Here is a 14,674-nt window from a genome sequence, read left to right on the forward strand (position 1 = left end):
AACCATGCGTGCTAAAATGTTTAAACTCTTAAAGGCTTAAAATTGGCCCGCATAGGTTGTCTTGAATCTCGATTTTGATTCGACCTTATTAGGCTATTAGCTGCTTGGGCTAATTAAGAAAAAGCTTTTGTTAACAGATTCACACATTTGTTACGGAAAAATTCTTTTTTTTTTTAAATTTATTTTTTTATGAAGTTACGGAAGAATTTAATAGGTTTTATTGTCTTAGAAAGTAATAACATAAATAAATAGATATTTCCTTAATTGATTGAAATGCGACTACACTCAAAAAATTGATCGATTAAATAAACTAATACATTTTAGACATTTGTTAACTGAACTCTTTAACTAATTATCACAGCTTTACATCAATGATACCCTAATTTGGTAATGATTAATATTAGTTTTATGGGTCCAATTAACAGACACTCTTAGGATTTTTTTTAGTGGTTCATTTTAAGAAAATTCTAATACCTCTTTTATGATAAATATAAAAAATATTTTTTATAATAATTTTTTAAAAATGGTTCGCTAGTAAATGCCCTTAGGCACTCATTAACTTTTCCCTAGTTTTATTACCAATTTTATTTATCTTGTAAATAATGCGTCAACTTCTAAACATAAAACAAGATTCTTAGTAGTGTTCTATGTTGTTTGAACCCCTATCATCCGTCATTTACTATCTACCTATCTATCTTATAAATAAAACATAAAACAAGTAAGTAACTAATATAAATATATTTATTATTTTATTAATATGACACAAACATTTTTGTTAAGTCAATTTGCAAGACTTTTAATATTTTATTATAAAGGTTATTCTTGGTGTAAATAAGAAAAAAAAATATTTAAAAAATTTTATATCACTCAATATATTTTTATTAGATGTGTATTTTGATAAAATCTAATGTTGGATTGTGTTTTCTACTTATACTCTCCATTTAAATTTTCAAAATGATTAGTGATAAATAATTATTTCGTCTACAATTTCTTAACTAGCTCTCTCACTCAAGATCACCCATTTGTTACTTTAGCTTGATGTTTTTTCCCCCTTTAATTTAGAATTATGATATAATTGATAGTATGATAGAATTCTGATAGTAGGTAAGTGGTACATTTTTTTTTCAATGAAAGAGAAGATTGTATTGCATCAAATGAAAAGACTACAAAGTTCAAGTAACAACACCTAATAGCAAAATTGGAACACCAATGAACACCAAAACTAACACATGCAATGAAAACAATCACTTAAGCCACAACAAGGGAAAGGAATTAAGAAGAAGAGGATTTAAGGACATCTAAAGAAAATCCCCATAAACAACACAAAACTTTGTTTTGGACAGAATTAGTAAAATAGCCATTACCTTCAATTCTCCTTCAAACTTCCCATTTGATCAAGTGAAGGATATTTTCTTCAACATAAATTCTCCCTTGATAAAGCACACCATTTCTTTGCTGCCAAATGTGATATACAGTAGACCATAAGGCTAAGCAGAATATATTGGATCTAAGGCTCTTACTTTTGGCATGTCTTTCACCCCAAGCCATGATCTCATCCCAACAAAAGGTAGGGTGCTTCACCAAACACCAATTCAATTAGAGTCCTCCATAATCTCCTAGAAAAAGAGCAATCAAAGAAGAGGTGCTCTATGTTTTCAATTTACTTCTGCTATCTCCATTAAAGCCTCATTTAAGCATTCTTTCCTAGGTTGACAATCTATTCAACATGACCAGCCAATCAATGAAGGCATGCTTGAGTATGGTTTTTTTTTTTGGTGTAAATGCACTTTTAGTCCCTACATTTTGACTTTTTTCCATTTTAGTTCCTACATTTTATTTTTACCACTTTTATTCCTTAAACCAATTAACGTGGGACATTTTAGTCCTTGAAGCAGCATTTTGTCACCAAACTAATGGGAAAACTGACGGATGAATAAAATTAATAATATTTCTAACCTTCTTATTCTTTAAAAAAGAAAAGAAAAAAATTAAATTAGTTTTTTTTTGTCTTTTTTTGGGAAGAACATGAAGAATCTAGAACATGTGTTCGTCCCCGTTAATCATATTCTTCATTTTCTTTCCAACAAACCTTGCCCAGAAATTTAAAAAATCAATATTTTTGTTTCCCTTCTTGCATTTTCTTAGCAACCAAACATGCAAAACACATAGAAATCTTCAAATGAGAAAAAAACCAAACAATCACAAAAATACAAATCTCCTGCAAAATCAATCTCCAACAAAGAACCAAACCCAAATCTCCAATAAAACAACCAAACCCATAAACCCAACAACCAAACCGATCTCCAACAAAGTAAACCTTAACCTTCAAACCCATAAATCTTCTTGGGAAACAAATACAAAAAATCTAGATTGGTTGAATTGTGAGAGAGAAAAAATGAATCGTTGATAAAGATCAGGTTAGATACCGACATATGAAGCCGAACACCGCAAGCGGAGATCGGGACTTGCTCCGACGCTGGTGCGGTGAAGTCGTTGGAGACAAAATACAAAAACCATAGCAAGACCAAACTGATCCCTTCTCTCACCAAATCCTAACCGCCGCCACCATCAATCTCTTCTCTCTCCTCAAACTCGGATCTTCGATACCCAACACTCATAAGCTTCAATCTCAGCTAAGTTTTCTGTGTTTAGTGGGTTTTGATCTTTGTGGGTTACTAGGTTTCAATTTGTGGGTGTAGATATTTGGATGTATGATTGTGGGTGTTGATCTGCTTTTTTGGGATTTGAGGGTGTCGATCTGTGGTTGTAGGTGTCACTCTGTGGCTTACTAGTTATGGACGTCGATCTACCTATGCACCGCATCGAACCGAGTCCAGGAACCGCACCGCTGGAGGTTGGATAATCAACCTCCGGCGGTGATGAGCAGAGCTGACAAAGGGAGAACTGACTCATAGTGAGAAAAAATCAGACCTTGCGAACGAAATCTCTCTTCTCTTAATCTTTAAATCATAATTCATTTGAATTTTGATTTTTAATTCTGTTTTTATTTAGTTAAAATTAATAAATTAATTTTTTAAATTTATATGCTGATGTGTCAGTGCTACATTGAATTATTATTATTATTTTATTGATCTGTCAGTTTTCCCGTTAGTTTGGTGATGGAATGGTGTTTCAAAGACTTAAATGTCCCGCGTTAATTGGTTTAAGGACTAAAAGTGGTAAAAATAAAATGTATGGACTAAAATGAAAAAAAGTCAAAATGTAAGGACTAAAAGTGCATTTACGTTTTTTTTTTTTTTTTTTTTTCTCTCTAATAGCCTCTAAAGTTTCTACACAAGAGTAAGAATTAGATTTGGAAGGGTTCCAAATTGGTCTTATCTTCCACAATAAAATCAATAAGGAACAATTTGCTTCAAATCCAATTACCCTCTCACAACACACTGGACAAAACAGCATCAGAAGAGTTGGCTGCATCCTACTTCCTACATAAGACACCATCTAGATGCCACCAATCATGCCAAAGACGAATATTCCTACCTGAACTCAACATCAAATCTATAGCAATCTCCTTGAGCTTCAGGATTTTCCTCTACTTGCCTTAGTCCATTCTTATAGTTGCTATCAACTAGTACCACTTACCTTATTATTTTGTTGGTGTAAATGCACTTTTGGTTCTTACATTTTGTACTTTTTTCATTTTGATTCCTACATTTTGTTTTTACCACTTTTAATCCCTAAACCAATTAACACCTGACATTTAGGTCCTTTTTGTCACCTAACTAACGGCAAAAACTGACATGGCCGACGATGAAATAAAATAATAATAATAATATAATCACGTCAAAAAAACATTAAAATAAAATTCTAAACTTGATTTTAAAAAATAAAAATAAAATAAAGTAATAAAATAATTTTTTTTTCTTTTCATTAATATTTCGGAAGACATGTTCATGTTTTTCTTCCCAAAACGTGACTATCATGTTCTTCATGTTCTTAGCAAATTAATCCTCGTTTTATTTTATTTTCTTTGTTTTTCTTGTATTTTATTTACAACCAAACACATTAAAATTCAAAATTTAGTTCAAACAATAATCAACCAATATCAATAGATCTATATATCTGAAATTGAACACAGAAATTTGAACCCAACACACACCAATCAAAATCAACAAACCTGCATCCTCTTTGTTCACAAAGTCAACACCAATCTCCAAGTTGGAAACCCACCAAGCCAAATTAGAAACACAAAATCAAATCCAATTTGGAGACACAAAATCTAGCAATCATCAAAACACAAACCCAGCAAATCAAACACTCAAAAAGGTAGAAATAACCTACAAACAACTATCCGCATTCCACACTAACAACAAACCTAGAATCTTTAGAGAAACTAGCTGACCACAACTATCCTCACCAACACTAAACCCAGAAATTCCAGCACAAACCAAAAAAAAATCAAACACAAGAACACAAGAAAATCAAACCTAGAACACAGGAGCACAAACCCAGAAAATCAAACACAACTCCCACCCAAATTTGAACAAAATACCCACAAAACCATTAACCCAGCACACCTCAAACTCTTTCTGTCAGAAAATCCCCTTGATCGAACCTTAAGCCCGCCTCACCAACCTGAATTTGAATAAGGTGAAACCCAGATCAACAAAAATCATAAGCCACAAACCCACCATCGGAGTGTGCCACCACCTATCTCCACCGAAATCTCCACCACTGAGTTGAGGGATAGAGAGATGAAATAGAGAAAGTCTCACCAATTTGAGACAAAAACCACCCACTAATCTGGAGCACCCACCGATCTGAGGCAGAGACCCCTCGATCTAAGAGAGAGAACCGCTAATCTTAGAGAGACACCTATCTGAGAGAAAGAGAGAAAGGTTTTGGGTCTTCAGCTTGAGTGAGTTTGAGATATGAGAGAGTTCGAGATGAGAGAGATGAAGATATGGGGAAATAAGTAAATAGATAACGATGAGAAAATAAAATTTTCTGGGCAACGAAAAACATGAACAATCATGTTCTAGTGAAGAACACATCTTCCAAAAATATAATAAAAAGAAAAGAATATTTTTTTTAAATCCTCATAAGTTTATTTTAAGTTATTTTTTCTGAAGTGGTTATATATATATATATATATATATATATATATATATATTTAAAATGCTAATCTGTGTGATTATATTATTATTTTTTTATTCCATTGTCAACCACGTCAACTTTTGCGGTTAGTTGGGTGACGGAAAAGACCTAAATGTCAGGCGTTAATTAGTTTAGAGACTAAAAATGGTAAAAACAAAATGTAGGGACCAAAATGAAAAAAAGTGCAAAATGTAGGGACTAAAAGTGCATTTACGCCTATTTTGTTAGTAATGTGATACTGTGGTTTTAGAATTTAATTTTAAGGGTATGGTCTTGATATTTGAAGCTCTTATCTCATAAAATAAGGTATAAACCCAAAAAATAGCACAGACGTAAAAGACCAAGAAAATATCATAAACCTAGTAAATAGCACAAACATCTGAAACCCAGAAAGTACCCAAAAAAACTAAAACAACAACAGAGAAAAAAATGCCCATAAAAATAAGAGTGGAACAATCCTTCAAACCCCACAAAATTTAACAATAAAACCCAAACAACTCAATGCCAGATATAGTTGGAACTGCGAGTATGAATTAAGGAGACTCACCTGAGATTGAGGCTGGAACAGGTGGGTTTGTTGCCTTGAGAGACCGAGAAGATGGTAAAATGACCAGAGAAGATGAAGGAAATGAGATGTTTTGATGTTGGAGGGAAAGTAAGAGTTATGTGAAGATTTGGGATGTAGTGTAGGTGTAGCATAAGCACAGCATAATAGGCCATGGATCGGGTTTGGGTCGGTGTACCTGAACCCAAGACTAAACTTTTACCCATGAATCCCAAATCTCAATACCCATTAAGTACCTGTTACCCATAAATACCCAGATTTTTACCTGTGGATATCCAAATCTGATTTTTCAAGACTTTTTTTATTTATAATAATAATAATAATAATAATAATAATAATGTTAAGTTGATTTCATTTCTTTATCTAATTAGATTTCAAGAGAGAGAAGCTAAATAGAAACACAATGATTTTCTCTTATTAATAAGAACAAAGTAAGAGGGAGAGTTTGGTTTATGAAAAAAAGAAAAGAAAAGAAAAAGTAAGAGAGTTTGTTGCTGTGAAAAAACTAAGCTAAGGTATATAGTGTCTCGTGTTTGGCACACTACTTAATAACTAGAATAGATTATATAAGGCTACAAGTCGTATACTACAAAACACTTGTCGTTTATGCAAACTTGAAATTCTCTTCATTCCTCTTCAAATCTTTGAGCTTATAGAGGTTTGATACTCTAAGACTTTGTTTGGTTCTCTCTTTTCGCTTCTCTCTTTGCAAAACGAAACCAAATCTTGATACTCATTTTTAGATTTAACTATAAAAGTGAATCGAATTTTTGTTTGATTGCTTCAAAGCACTCTACGCTATAATTGTCAATATCGTCTGATACGTGATACGTATCATGTTGTGTACAAAAAATTCCGTATCGTAAAGATGTATTGTAAGTGCTCATGAATTGTTCAATATATAGGTGCATATAGTACGAATCGTATCGTACAATATATAGACATATGATTTAAAATAAGTTTTTTTTAGTTAAAATTTGTGGTTTTATTTGATTTAAACAAATTGTTAGACTTTTTAAACACAAAATTGTTAGAAAACTTAATTGAATATAATAAAATAACATGTTCATGAGTTTTTTTCCTCAACATGTATTTGGTAACTACCTTAATCCTATTTCCATATTTAACTTGCTAGCTATTTATTTTTCTTTTAAAAAAAAATTATTTACACAAATTTTGTTCAATGTTTTTATATATGTAATAAAATAGAGAATTAGGAGCTCATGAGATGTAAAAGAATTATCAAATACTCATAATAAAATTACAAGTAGCTTATGTAACTTAAATTTGGTTATCTACAATTGATTTTTTGGTTGATTGATTCCTTGTAGCTTATATACCTTAAATTTAGTTTTTTTTTTTTTATTGATTTGTTTGGTTAATAAATTCCTTTTCAAGAAAGATTTAGCCTTTTCACCATTTTCAATTTCAAGAAAAGCTTTGTCAAGAAAAGTTCACATTTTGCATATTTTCAAGTTTTTTTTTCTCTCTCACAAACTGTCACGTACTATAATGTAGGAAATGATAATGTTCTTTCTGATGGTACGCAAATTATGGTAGATTTTCTATTTTCAAAGGATTTCAACCTCTCTCAAACAAAATTGGATATTAGATCATTTTTAAAGTTATTTTTTTGGATTTTTGGCCTCATAATTACCACTTTTGTTTCATAAAAGGATATAGATTTTCTTTTCATTTTTTATTTTGTTTTATTTGGGTTTCAATGGGATTTTTCGGTTCCAAAATTTATTGTGAGCACATGTCAAAATGCTTTGCTTAATATGGAATTTGGATTTTGAAGATTTTAAAATAAATCCCAAGACCACATTAGGTCCATAAATGTGGGGATTTTCCTCCTACGCTCACTCATACCCAATTCTTTTTTTGCCTTTTTGACGGAAGTTTGATGATGTAATGTATAACGTGTATGCTAATATTTTGACGCATATGAGAGTGTTTAACTACTATGAAAAATTTGTATGGGTATTATGGTACTTTTAAGTTGGTACTCAAGAATCAAGATACCACGACACTGTATAATGTTTGTGTGTGTAAATAATAAAATTCCTATACTTCACTGAAAAAAATTATTAAAATTGCTAACCAAGCTAGTTACTTAGTAATAAATATACAATTATACATGGCAGCACAACAAAGGTCCAAAACTTTTTGTTTCTGCAAACTTTTGGTAGTTAGGTTTTTTGTAAAGCTCATATTTTAATTGGTTTTACTTAGTACTAAATTTATATGTATTTTTTATTCATTTTTAAATATATTTTTTTAATTTTAATTGCATTTGGATTAGAAAGTACTTGAGCCTCTTACTAATGTGAAAATTGCATTCTAGGACAACTCGCGACCTTAGTGACCTACATAGCCCCACAAGTAACACATGGCATAAAAACCAGATTAGAGTGCAGACTAGGCAAGTCACAACTATTTCATGACTAGCGAGGTCGCAAATTGCATGATCGATGTACTTTATTTTCTGATCTTTTTTTGTCCATCGTGATTTTGCCGACACACATTCTCTGTTCAAGATTATTGAATGGGATATATATAACTCACTATTATGTGGTCTTTTTATTTAGTACAAATTTCTATATTTCTTTAAAAAAACATTAAAAAAAATTCAAGAATAAATAGTAAATCTTAGCCTTCTTTATTTCCAAAAAAATAAACTTTATATATATATAATGCTTTATTAAATAGTATTTTCAAATAAAGTTAACTGCATACATATATCTAAAAAAGTGCACACAATCACAATTATTTGTGAGTAAGTCAATGAATTATTGACGTGTGTATTTTAATTTTTGAGAAATGTGCCTCCACCAAGTGAATTATATTGGACATGAATTGTGACGAATCTCTTCATGTGAAAAACTTATTTTTGCAAATAATATCCAAAGTTCAAAATTAAAGAAAGCAATTTGCTAGGTAATGGGAATTGTCTCTCTCTTGGAGGCAACCATTGGGAGACACTAGAAATTCCATTTTCGTCATCTAAGAACAAATCTTCTTTCAGCGCAAGAATTGACAGACACATTTGGGTATTTACTAGCTACTAAACTTGTTCTTATGGGCTTAATTACAACCTTCAATTTGGTGGTGAAAAATGGAGTACTATTAGAACAAGAATACGGTTCATTCATGTGTCATAAGTTGCTTCTTCTTTTTTTTTATTTTTTTATTTTTTGCGTTTTTTGACAAAGCATAAAACATGTCTAGGCCTACCTTTTTTTTTTAGTATGTTTTTATTTTAATTTTTTATTGAATGAATAAAATTAATTGTTTGACCTTGAAGGAATTTATATGAAGCATTATATTCTCACAATGTAATTCTCAACCAATTGGTTAGACACTCAATAGCCACCCAAAATAGAATTATTCATGGAGGATCCAACAACCTTCTTCTAGTCTCACATTAGTATTTCAACCATGTGTACATTTATAGCCCAATTTCATATGGAATTTCAAATTCTAATGAAATAAAATTTGTAATCAATCTCTCTCTATAATTGCAAAAATAAGGCCTAATTACAACCTATTGCAATTAATTTTGTCAATTATTTTGCAATCTCATGACAATATACTATGGTTTCACGATTATTATTGCAATAAATTACAAATAATTGACAAAAATAATTCGAGTCAAGTTACAAAAAATATATTTTTGTTGTAATTGTTTATTACTTCATATTTTTCATTCTAATAGATTATAAAATAATTGCTATCGGGTTATTGCAATGATATCTTTGTTGCAATAGGCTATCACTCAAAAATTTTGTTGTAATATATTCAAAAAATAAATAATTAAAATCAATTTTTTACTATAATTTTTTTTTTGTTTTAAATTATTGCAACAAAATTTTCTAATGCATCAATGTATCAAGTCTTCTATTGCAATAAAAAATTATAATTTATTGCAACTAATTATTATTAATGCCCTCTTTCTCTATATATAATTGTAAAATAAGGGCTAATTGCAATCTATTGCAATTACTTTTGTTAATTATTATGCAATCTCATGACAATATGTTATTGTAAGTGCACAATTGCACCTGGACCCAAAGAAGGTTATGGGCTCAGGCCCAACGAGCCTTAAACAATGAAACTTGTAGAGCGTGGGTTTGAAACCTAGGTTAGAAGTACTGAGAACTTGATAACAGGCTAAAAGTTACAAACACTTGTAAATAATAAACGATAATTGCAAATAGACCTCCTCGGACGTGAGCCGATGACTACTTCTGTATTATTTCTCTTTCTTTCTTTAAAGGTTACAATTCTTAATTTCTTTCTTAGTTACCGAACTCCCCCCCACTCTCTTTGGCCTTCACCCCCCTTAAATACTTCCTTCCCTGATGCTTTTTGGACAGTGACTAGAAGTTTCAGCCCTACTGTTCAGGGGTCACTTCCCTATTAATGCAGCCAGGGAGGTAGGTGCAGAGTCTTTAATGCGGAGGTGGCAGCCTTTGCCCTTGATATTTTCTTTAACACTAGTGCATCTAGAAGGTTCAGGGCCTCCCCCTTTTAACCAACAGTCTTTCCAGAATTCCGCCTTGACCTTTATAGTGAATCTCCGAGTCCTCTTGGAACAGTCCGAGGAGGAACTCACCCTCGGCTGTATCTTCGGACCCTCGGCATATGAGCCGGTTCATAGTACTAGCAAATTCCTAGCTTATGAACAGATCGGCCCTCCTTGCTAGAGCCCAAAGGCCTACATGCCCACTTGGGTCCTTTTACTCCCCACAATAGCCCCTCAAAACTCTATTTTTCAGCATCCGAGGAGAAAGATAGGGTTTTGATCCAACGAGAACCTTCCCCACACGTTTTGTAAATAACCGCGCGTGTGAAGACCGTTTCGCGTTCTAGAGGATGCCACTTGGCGGTATTATTTTCAAAAACGCGCGCATTCATTACCGTAAGTTACACCTTGTCCCCCACGTTCAACGGTGAGATGAGCATCCAACGGTCCTTGTTACTCCATGAAAATTTGGGCGGAACAAATACAATTTCGAGGCTGCTTCCCGCACGTCGTGACGCTTCGGAAACCTGCGCCTTCATTTATTTCTTCAGAAGCTAATCCCATCAAAACATCAGCAATCACCTTTTGTCTGCAGAAATCCGTGAAAATTCGCACAACTTGAAATTTGTAAGTTCTTATTCCTTTTTTTCTTAACCCTTTCTCTTCGGACCCTGTCCTCGGCTCCCTTTATAACCGTTCTCCCTCTTAGAACTTAGCCTTTCATTCCTTTCTGATGGGAAAGTTTAAGTGTCTAGTTGATACCGTCGCTGGGATGGAAGGTTTTAGGGCCAAGTATCGCATTCCCAGCGACGTAGGTTTAAAATATTGCCCGGCGGAAGCCGTGGCCGGTTCTAGGAAAACCGGAGAGGTCGTCATCCCAATGGTCGCCTTTGTAGAAGGGGGGATGACCCTCCCAATGAAACCCGTAACCAGGGAGTACCTCTGCAACCACCGGTTGTGTCCCGATCAATGCGCTTCCAACGTTTTTAGAGTTTTGGGAAGCGTCGACGCTCTAAACGAGCAGATGGGTCTCAACCTTACCTGGCACGACGTCCTTTTCCTGTACGAGTGCCATAAACTTACCAATGTAGGTTATTACATCAAATCCCGTTCCAGCGTAGTTAGGTTATTCTCCTGTTTGCCTAAGTCTAATAAAGGCATGAAGGATGACTACCTCATTGTCTCTGGCAACTGGCACGACGGCCCCCACTGCCCAGTTGAGTGGGGAGATCCAGGTGCGACACCTTAGGATTTAACTTCCCACCCTATAACTCCCTCTATCATTTAGGAATGTGCATTTGCATTTACTTGAGCGTCTAACTTTGATTTATTACATGTTCCACGAATCTGACTATGTTTGTTTATTTGGATGTCTTTCTTTGCAGATAAGCAAAACGTGCGCCCCCGCTTAAGCCACTGTAACGTTGCAGATTTGAATCGAGTGCTACGCTCCGAAGTGTTCGTCAACGAAGACTTACAACTTAGGGCGGCTCATTTGATTCTAGGGTACAAACCTATCTCCTCGGACTTTCGGGAGATCGAGAACGCAATAATTGCGGGTGACCGGAGGCGAAGAAGGATTCACGTAGCCAGGCCGCACTTCTTAGCTGACCACGACCTTCCCGACGACCCCAACACCATTCTGTACAGCCGTCCTATCACGGCAATCCCCCTCTCAACACACTCCCAAGCAACTACTGTCCCGGAGGAGCACGTGTCCTCTTCACACACACTAGACGACAAAATAGATAACTTTCAGCTCGAGGACGTCGAAAGACCCTAAGGAAACCTATTCGTCGTACTTTTTGACGAGGAAGAAGAGCCCACCGAGGCCTTCGGAATTGCAGGGTTCGTTGTTGCCCACCCCCTAAACAACTCCGAGGAGGACATGGACAGACTTCACGGCCTTCTGACCAAGAGAGGCGAAAAAGTCGCCCAGAAGAAGGCAGGAGGGTCCCAAGCTCTTCCATCCTTGCCACCTCCCCCTCCTCCAGCCGAACCCAAGCTTCCAGCTGAGGAGCTGAAAAAGAAAAGAAAGGCAGAGGCCGAGGAGACTGCTGGCGAAAAACAAAAAAGACCAAGACAACAGCCGCAGCCAACTCAGCAGCAGAAGCTAGACAAGGGCAAAGGTATGGCTCGTTCAGTCGAGAGTAGGGAGATCAGAGATGTGGCCGAAGTGCGCCGAGCACCGGCCACCTGGTCTCCTGACCTAAGACTGGACGGTGCACCTATTTCCTGCCAGTCTAGTATCAGGGCAATCCAACAAGGCCACGCCCACCACCTGGCCGATGCGTTGGAACGCCCTCTTCTGCTGCCTAAGGACATGGAAACCTTGGAGAGAATGAGCCAACCTCAACTATTCCTGTCTTTAAAAAGGGAATTAGCCCTTGTAAGTTTAATTTTTTTTTTTATGAATATTCCCTCCTTCATAATACTGGATTATTAATGAGTGTCCTGCTATATCTAATTCTTTAACACTTTATGTAGGCCGTTCAAGAAGTCTTTGTAGCCGAGAAGTTTGTAGAGGACTCTCAGAAGAAGGCCAGACTGGAGCTTGACATTTGAATGGAGACTGAGAAGTCCCTAGGCCAAGCCCTCGCAGAAAATGAGAAACTCGTCTCTCAGGTGGCTGATCTCAAAAGAGAAAGAGACGGTGCCGAGGCCAGCCTGAAGACTATGAAGACTCAAATAGAAGGGCAGCGCAAGCTTCTCCGTGAAAAAGATGACGAGCTGGCCCAAGCCCAAAGGGAGCGCTCGGATTTGGAGAAGGAGCTTGCGCGAATGAAGGAGGAAGCCGGCGCATTCAGATGCTCTCTGGAGGCTGCCAAGTAGGCGAGTTATGAGGAAGGGGTAGCTGCAATAGAGGAGCAGCTGGCAGAGGCTTTCACGGCTTTGTGCTAGGAGTACTGTCAGCAAGTCTAAGGGGAAGCTCTGAATGTAGTAGGGGTTCCTTCAGCCTCGAAGCTGAGGAAGTCTGAGAACGTTTGGCCTCCCCTGGACATACAAGAGATAGAAGAGACTCTTGCTGTTGCTCCTGCCCCTGAGGCAACTCTTCCTGCTCTTCCTCCTATGGCCCTAAAGCTCATTCTAGATCCTACAGAACCTTCAGGTTCTAACAAAGAGATGGAAGGGGGTGGGGATGACGAGAAAGGCTTGAGCCAGACTGTGGAGCCCAATGTCCCTCCAACAAATGCAGCAGACAAAGGGAAGCAAGTTCTATCTTCCTTTGAGTTGGAGCTAAGGAACACCGAGGCAACCAGCACTTCTCAGCAAAACCCCCCTTCAAGAGTTTAGGGACCAGCCTAGGACTTCTCTTTCTTTGTAATCAGAACTTAGCATGTAATGTATGCCAGAATTATTAATGAAAGACAATTTTTGTACAACTTTCTATCATGTTGTATTTGTTTTACTTTATTGTTTTTGGACTTGTCGTAAAAGTTCTCATGAATACATAGTTAAAGGTAGGTCAGAACAAACAAATCTAACACCAGGGATTGCACAATTATAACCTCCACACAGCCATGCGCATATTTTCTTGGCAAAGTAAAATACTTAAGAACCTGACAGAGAGTAACTTAGTCTGGATATCAAACAATGCCTTAGTTAAACAATGCCTTGTAATCTGTGGTATTACTTTTAGTAGGATATAAGGTCCGATGACCATTCCTTACAAAAATTTGCTTAACACCTAAAGACATAGAACTTAAAATCTGAATTAATGAATGGTAAGATACTGATTTCCACAAAACGTTTAATAGGAATAAGAACAGTGACAAAATGTTAAGAATAGTAACTTTAACTGTTAATTTTCCCAAAGTAGAAGGTCCGAGGACCCGGCATACCTAAGGTTCTGTTGAACAAATGATAAGATATCAATTTCCATAAGGTTTGTGGTCCGAGGACTACACTTAACCAAGTTTCTGTTTGACTCTTAAGAATAGTGACTTCAAATGTTAATTTTCCCAAAGTAGGAGGTCCGAGGACCCGGCATAACTAAGGTTTTGTTTAACAAATAATAAGATATCAATTTCCACAAGGTTTGTGGTCTGAGGACTACACTTAATCAAGTTTCTGTTTGACTCTTAAGAATAGTGACTTCAAATGTTAATTTTCCCAAAGTAGGAGGTCCAAGGACCCGGCATAACTAAGGTTCTGTTTAACAAATGATAATATATCAATTTCCACAAGGTTTGTGGTCCAAGGACTACACTTAACCAAGTTTCTGTTTGACTCTTAAGAATAGTGACTTCAAATGTTAATTTTCCCAAAATAGGAGGTCCGAGGACCCGGCATAACTAAGGTTCTGTTTAACAAATGATAAGATATCAATTTCTACAAGGTTTGTGGTCCGAGGACTACACTTAACCAAGTTTCTGTTTGACTCTTAAGAATAGTAACTTCAAATGCCAGAAGTACTTATAACTTTGAAATGTTAACTAACAAAAGCACATTTTATTAATAATAAT

This window comes from Castanea sativa, chromosome 9 (assembly GCF_040712315.1).
Source record: "Castanea sativa cultivar Marrone di Chiusa Pesio chromosome 9, ASM4071231v1".
Classification (NCBI taxonomy): Eukaryota; Viridiplantae; Streptophyta; class Magnoliopsida; order Fagales; family Fagaceae; genus Castanea; species Castanea sativa.